The sequence below is a fragment of the Hyperolius riggenbachi genome, chromosome 4 (genome assembly GCF_040937935.1).
Source record: "Hyperolius riggenbachi isolate aHypRig1 chromosome 4, aHypRig1.pri, whole genome shotgun sequence".
NCBI lineage: Eukaryota > Metazoa > Chordata > Amphibia > Anura > Hyperoliidae > Hyperolius > Hyperolius riggenbachi.
Genome location: NC_090649.1, coordinates 8423284 through 8428283, shown reverse-complemented (window position 1 = coordinate 8428283; position 5000 = coordinate 8423284). Strand labels below are relative to the sequence as shown.

The window sequence follows — 5000 nt, the reverse complement described above, 5'->3', positions numbered from 1 at the left end:
CTTACAGGGCAATGGAAACCGTTTTGCCCATGCGATAAAGCAAGGTGCAAAAATGAATTCATGCCTAGCAGAGGATGGTTTCGATCCATCGACCTCTGGGTTATGGGCCCAGCACGCTTCCGCTGCGCCACTCTGCTTCTGTTTGTATTCAACCTTCAAGTTTAAGAAGGGTACATTAGTTGAAATAGTTACACTACTATCTATGTTACAGCAAGGCCCTAATGACACTTTCTCTTAAGGGGCTATGGCCGACAATTGGCCCATATGGTAAGCAAGGTATAAAAACCAACGTACACCTAGCAGAGGATGGTTTCGATCCATCGACCTCTGGGTTATGGGCCCAGCACGCTTCCGCTGCGCCACTCTGCTGCCATACAGTGAATGCTTCATTGTGGGAAAAAGTGGCGTTAAACTTCTTGGAGCAGACTTACTTCCTCACTCCACAAGACACACATACATCCCCATAAAATCATTTAGCAGCAACTGCAAGCACAGTCTCTGTGGCGCAATCGGTTAGCGCGTTCGGCTGTTAACCGAAAGGTTGGTGGTTCAAGCCCACCCAGGGACGGCCTTTCCTTTTGTGTTCAACAGTTGTCCGAAGAGAACCCCAGATAGCCATGTAGATTCATTTGAGACACGTTGGAATCTCATTCACGTTCATGAAAAGGGTGAGCAGCATCAAGTTCATGTCTTAGTGATACAACAGACATCCCTGGCAGTGTCTGTGACCAAATGAAGTTTTCTGTACCCCAGAAGCAGCAGTAAAGTATTAGCCGGGGATCGAACCCAAAGCCTGGCGACGGCTGTCAAGCCAAAGAAAGGCAGTTCAAGCCCACCCAAGGACAGGCTCGCCTTAGTGCCTTGCTAGCTATTTGTTTAGAACATTATAGAGTGTCTGCATTAAGTGTTGACCATTTAGAAAGAACTTTAAGCTGGCATAGAGTCTGCTGCACCGGAATGGAACCTCTCCAGAGACTGAGCAGGTGCAGGATGTCCTAACTGTTCAGAGATCTTGTCTTGGTCTTGTCTTCCATGGAATTGTAGGGTGCCAAAAGCAAGCTCACATGCGTTGGCCGGGAATCGAACCCGGGTCAACTGCTTGGAAGGCAGCTATGCTCACCACTATACCACCAACGCTACATGCTGAAACTCGCCTAGCATGTACCATTGCAATATACCCAAGAGAAAAATGAGCTTGCTTATTTGCCTACTTTGCTAGATGTAAGCAGTGGGACACATGGTGATACTGCTTACAGACTTCAATTCAAGACTTCAGAAAGATCATGTGCCCCCCTGGATGATGCTGGTGCAACACACACAGCAAAGGACAGCAATTTGAAGTCTGGAAGATTCCAGGGCAAGGGTGGGAAGGATGAAAAGCTAGGTGGCCATGCAACCATTCCTGCTAACCCAAAGCTTACTTGTGCCCTACAACACATTGGCTTAAGACTTGACCAAATCCAATGCTCCAATATGGGGAAGCTTCTCTGTTTGCTGTTTTTTTTTTTTTTTTTTTTAAGTGCGGTGTCACAGTTCACCCATCTCTTCAACTACAAGAACGGCCCAGGAGTAGTCTTAGCTACCCTAATATGTACGTTACAGCAGGGCCCTTATTACACTTTCTCTTACAGGGCAATGGAAACCGTTTTGCCCATGCGATAAAGCAAGGTGCAAAAATGAATTCATGCCTAGCAGAGGATGGTTTCGATCCATCGACCTCTGGGTTATGGGCCCAGCACGCTTCCGCTGCGCCACTCTGCTTCTGTTTGTATTCAACCTTCAAGTTTAAGAAGGGTACATTAGTTGAAATAGTTACACTACTATCTATGTTACAGCAAGGCCCTAATGACACTTTCTCTTAAGGGGCTATGGCCGACAATTGGCCCATATGGTAAGCAAGGTATAAAAACCAACGTACACCTAGCAGAGGATGGTTTCGATCCATCGACCTCTGGGTTATGGGCCCAGCACGCTTCCGCTGCGCCACTCTGCTGCCATACAGTGAATGCTTCATTGTGGGAAAAAGTGGCGTTAAACTTCTTGGAGCAGACTTACTTCCTCACTCCACAAGACACACATACATCCCCATAAAATCATTTAGCAACAACTGCAGGCACAGTCTCTGTGGCGCAATCGGTTAGCGCGTTCGGCTGTTAACCGAAAGGTTGGTGGTTCAAGCCCACCCAGGGACGGCCTTTCCTTTTGTGTTCAACAGTTGTCCGAAGAGAACCCCAGATAGCCATGTAGATTAATTTGAGACACGTTGGAATCTCATTCACGTTCATGAAAAGGGTGAGCAGCATCAAGTTCATGTCTTAGTGATACAACAGACATCCCTGGCAGTGTCTGTGACCAAATGAAGTTTTCTGTACCCCAGAAGCAGCAGTAAAGTATTAGCCGGGGATCGAACCCAAAGCCTGGCGACGGCTGTCAAGCCAAAGAAAGGCAGTTCAAGCCCACCCAAGGACAGGCTCGCCTTAGTGCCTTGCTAGCTATTTGTTTAGAACATTATAGAGTGTCTGCATTAAGTGTTGACCATTTAGAAAGAACTTTAAGCTGGCGTAGAGTCTGCTGCACCGGAATGGAACCTCTCCAGAGACTGAGCAGGTGCAGGATGTCCTAACTGTTCAGAGATCTTGTCTTGGTCTTGTCTTCCATGGAATTGTAGGGTGCCAAAAGCAAGCTCACATGCGTTGGCCGGGAATCGAACCCGGGTCAACTGCTTGGAAGGCAGCTATGCTCACCACTATACCACCAACGCTACATGCTGAAACTCGCCTAGCATGTACCATTGCAATACACCCAAGAGAAAAATGAGCTTGCTTATTTGCCTACTTTGCTAGATGTAAGCAGTGGGACACATGGTGATACTGCTTACAGACTTCAATTCAAGACTTCAGAAAGATCATGTGCCCCCCTGGATGATGCTGGTGCAACACACACAGCAAAGGACAGCAATTTGAAGTCTGGAAGATTCCAGGGCAAGGGTGGGAAGGATGAAAAGCTAGGTGGCCATGCAACCATTCCTGCTAACCCAAAGCTTACTTGTGCCCTACAACACATTGGCTTAAGACTTGACCAAATCCAATGCTCCAATATGGGGAAGCTTCTCTGTTTGCTGTTTTTTTTTTTTGTTTTTTTTTTTTTTAAGTGCGGTGTCACAGTTCACCCATCTCTTCAACTACAAGAACGGCCCAGGAGTAGTCTTAGCTACCCTAATATGTACGTTACAGCAGGGCCCTTATTACACTTTCTCTTACAGGGCAATGGAAACCGTTTTGCCCATGCGATAAAGCAAGGTGCAAAAATGAATTCATGCCTAGCAGAGGATGGTTTCGATCCATCGACCTCTGGGTTATGGGCCCAGCACGCTTCCGCTGCGCCACTCTGCTTCTGTTTGTATTCAACCTTCAAGTTTAAGAAGGGTACATTAGTTGAAATAGTTACACTACTATCTATGTTACAGCAAGGCCCTAATGACACTTTCTCTTAAGGGGCTATGGCCGACAATTGGCCCATATGGTAAGCAAGGTATAAAAACCAACGTACACCTAGCAGAGGATGGTTTCGATCCATCGACCTCTGGGTTATGGGCCCAGCACGCTTCCGCTGCGCCACTCTGCTGCCATACAGTGAATGCTTCATTGTGGGAAAAAGTGGCGTTAAACTTCTTGGAGCAGACTTACTTCCTCACTCCACAAGACACACATACATCCCCATAAAATCATTTAGCAACAACTGCAGGCACAGTCTCTGTGGCGCAATCGGTTAGTGCGTTCGGCTGTTAACCGAAAGGTTGGTGGTTCAAGCCCACCCAGGGACGGCCTTTCCTTTTGTGTTCAACAGTTGTCCGAAGAGAACCCCAGATAGCCATGTAGATTCATTTGAGACACGTTGGAATCTCATTCACGTTCATGAAAAGGGTGAGCAGCATCAAGTTCATGTCTTAGTGATACAACAGACATCCCTGGCAGTGTCTGTGACCAAATGAAGTTTTCTGTACCCCAGAAGCAGCAGTAAAGTATTAGCCGGGGATCGAACCCAAAGCCTGGCGACGGCTGTCAAGCCAAAGAAAGGCAGTTCAAGCCCACCCAAGGACAGGCTCGCCTTAGTGCCTTGCTAGCTATTTGTTTAGAACATTATAGAGTGTCTGCATTAAGTGTTGACCATTTAGAAAGAACTTTAAGCTGGCGTAGAGTCTGCTGCACCGGAATGGAACCTCTCCAGAGACTGAGCAGGTGCAGGATGTCCTAACTGTTCAGAGATCTTGTCTTGGTCTTGTCTTCCATGGAATTGTAGGGTGCCAAAAGCAAGCTCACATGCGTTGGCCGGGAATCGAACCCGGGTCAACTGCTTGGAAGGCAGCTATGCTCACCACTATACCACCAACGCTACATGCTGAAACTCGCCTAGCATGTACCATTGCAATATACCCAAGAGAAAAATGAGCTTGCTTATTTGCCTACTTTGCTAGATGTAAGCAGTGGGACACATGGTGATACTGCTTACAGACTTCAATTCAAGACTTCAGAAAGATCATGTGCCCCCCTGGATGATGCTGGTGCAACACACACAGCAAAGGACAGCAATTTGAAGTCTGGAAGATTCCAGGGCAAGGGTGGGAAGGATGAAAAGCTAGGTGGCCATGCAACCATTCCTGCTAACCCAAAGCTTACTTGTGCCCTACAACACATTGGCTTAAGACTTGACCAAATCCAATGCTCCAATATGGGGAAGCTTCTCTGTTTGCTGTTTTTTTTTTTTTTTGTTTTTTTTTTTAAGTGCGGTGTCACAGTTCACCCATCTCTTCAACTACAAGAACGGCCCAGGAGTAGTCTTAGCTACCCTAATATGTACGTTACAGCAGGGCCCTTATTACACTTTCTCTTACAGGGCAATGGAAACCGTTTTGCCCATGCGATAAAGCAAGGTGCAAAAATGAATTCATGCCTAGCAGAGGATGGTTTCGATCCATCGACCTCTGGGTTATGGGCCCAGCA

General features: G+C 47.0%; 6 non-coding genes across 6 annotated transcripts; 3 read left to right on the top strand and 3 right to left on the bottom strand.

Moving 5' to 3' along the window:
• Positions 1–494: 494 nt before the first annotated feature.
• TRNAN-GUU (transfer RNA asparagine (anticodon GUU)) lies at positions 495–568 on the top strand. The gene has a single exon. It is a non-coding gene; the product is annotated as a tRNA-Asn (tRNA).
• Positions 569–1065: 497 nt separating this feature from the next.
• On the bottom strand, positions 1066–1137 carry TRNAG-UCC (transfer RNA glycine (anticodon UCC)). The gene has a single exon. It is a non-coding gene; the product is annotated as a tRNA-Gly (tRNA).
• A 981-nt stretch (positions 1138–2118) lies between these two features.
• Positions 2119–2192, top strand: TRNAN-GUU (transfer RNA asparagine (anticodon GUU)). The gene has a single exon. It is a non-coding gene; the product is annotated as a tRNA-Asn (tRNA).
• Positions 2193–2689: 497 nt separating this feature from the next.
• On the bottom strand, positions 2690–2761 carry TRNAG-UCC (transfer RNA glycine (anticodon UCC)). The gene has a single exon. It is a non-coding gene; the product is annotated as a tRNA-Gly (tRNA).
• Positions 2762–3749: 988 nt separating this feature from the next.
• Positions 3750–3823, top strand: TRNAN-GUU (transfer RNA asparagine (anticodon GUU)). The gene has a single exon. It is a non-coding gene; the product is annotated as a tRNA-Asn (tRNA).
• A 497-nt stretch (positions 3824–4320) lies between these two features.
• Positions 4321–4392, bottom strand: TRNAG-UCC (transfer RNA glycine (anticodon UCC)). Its single transcript has one exon. It is a non-coding gene; the product is annotated as a tRNA-Gly (tRNA).
• Between the last annotated feature and the right edge of the window lie 608 nt (positions 4393–5000).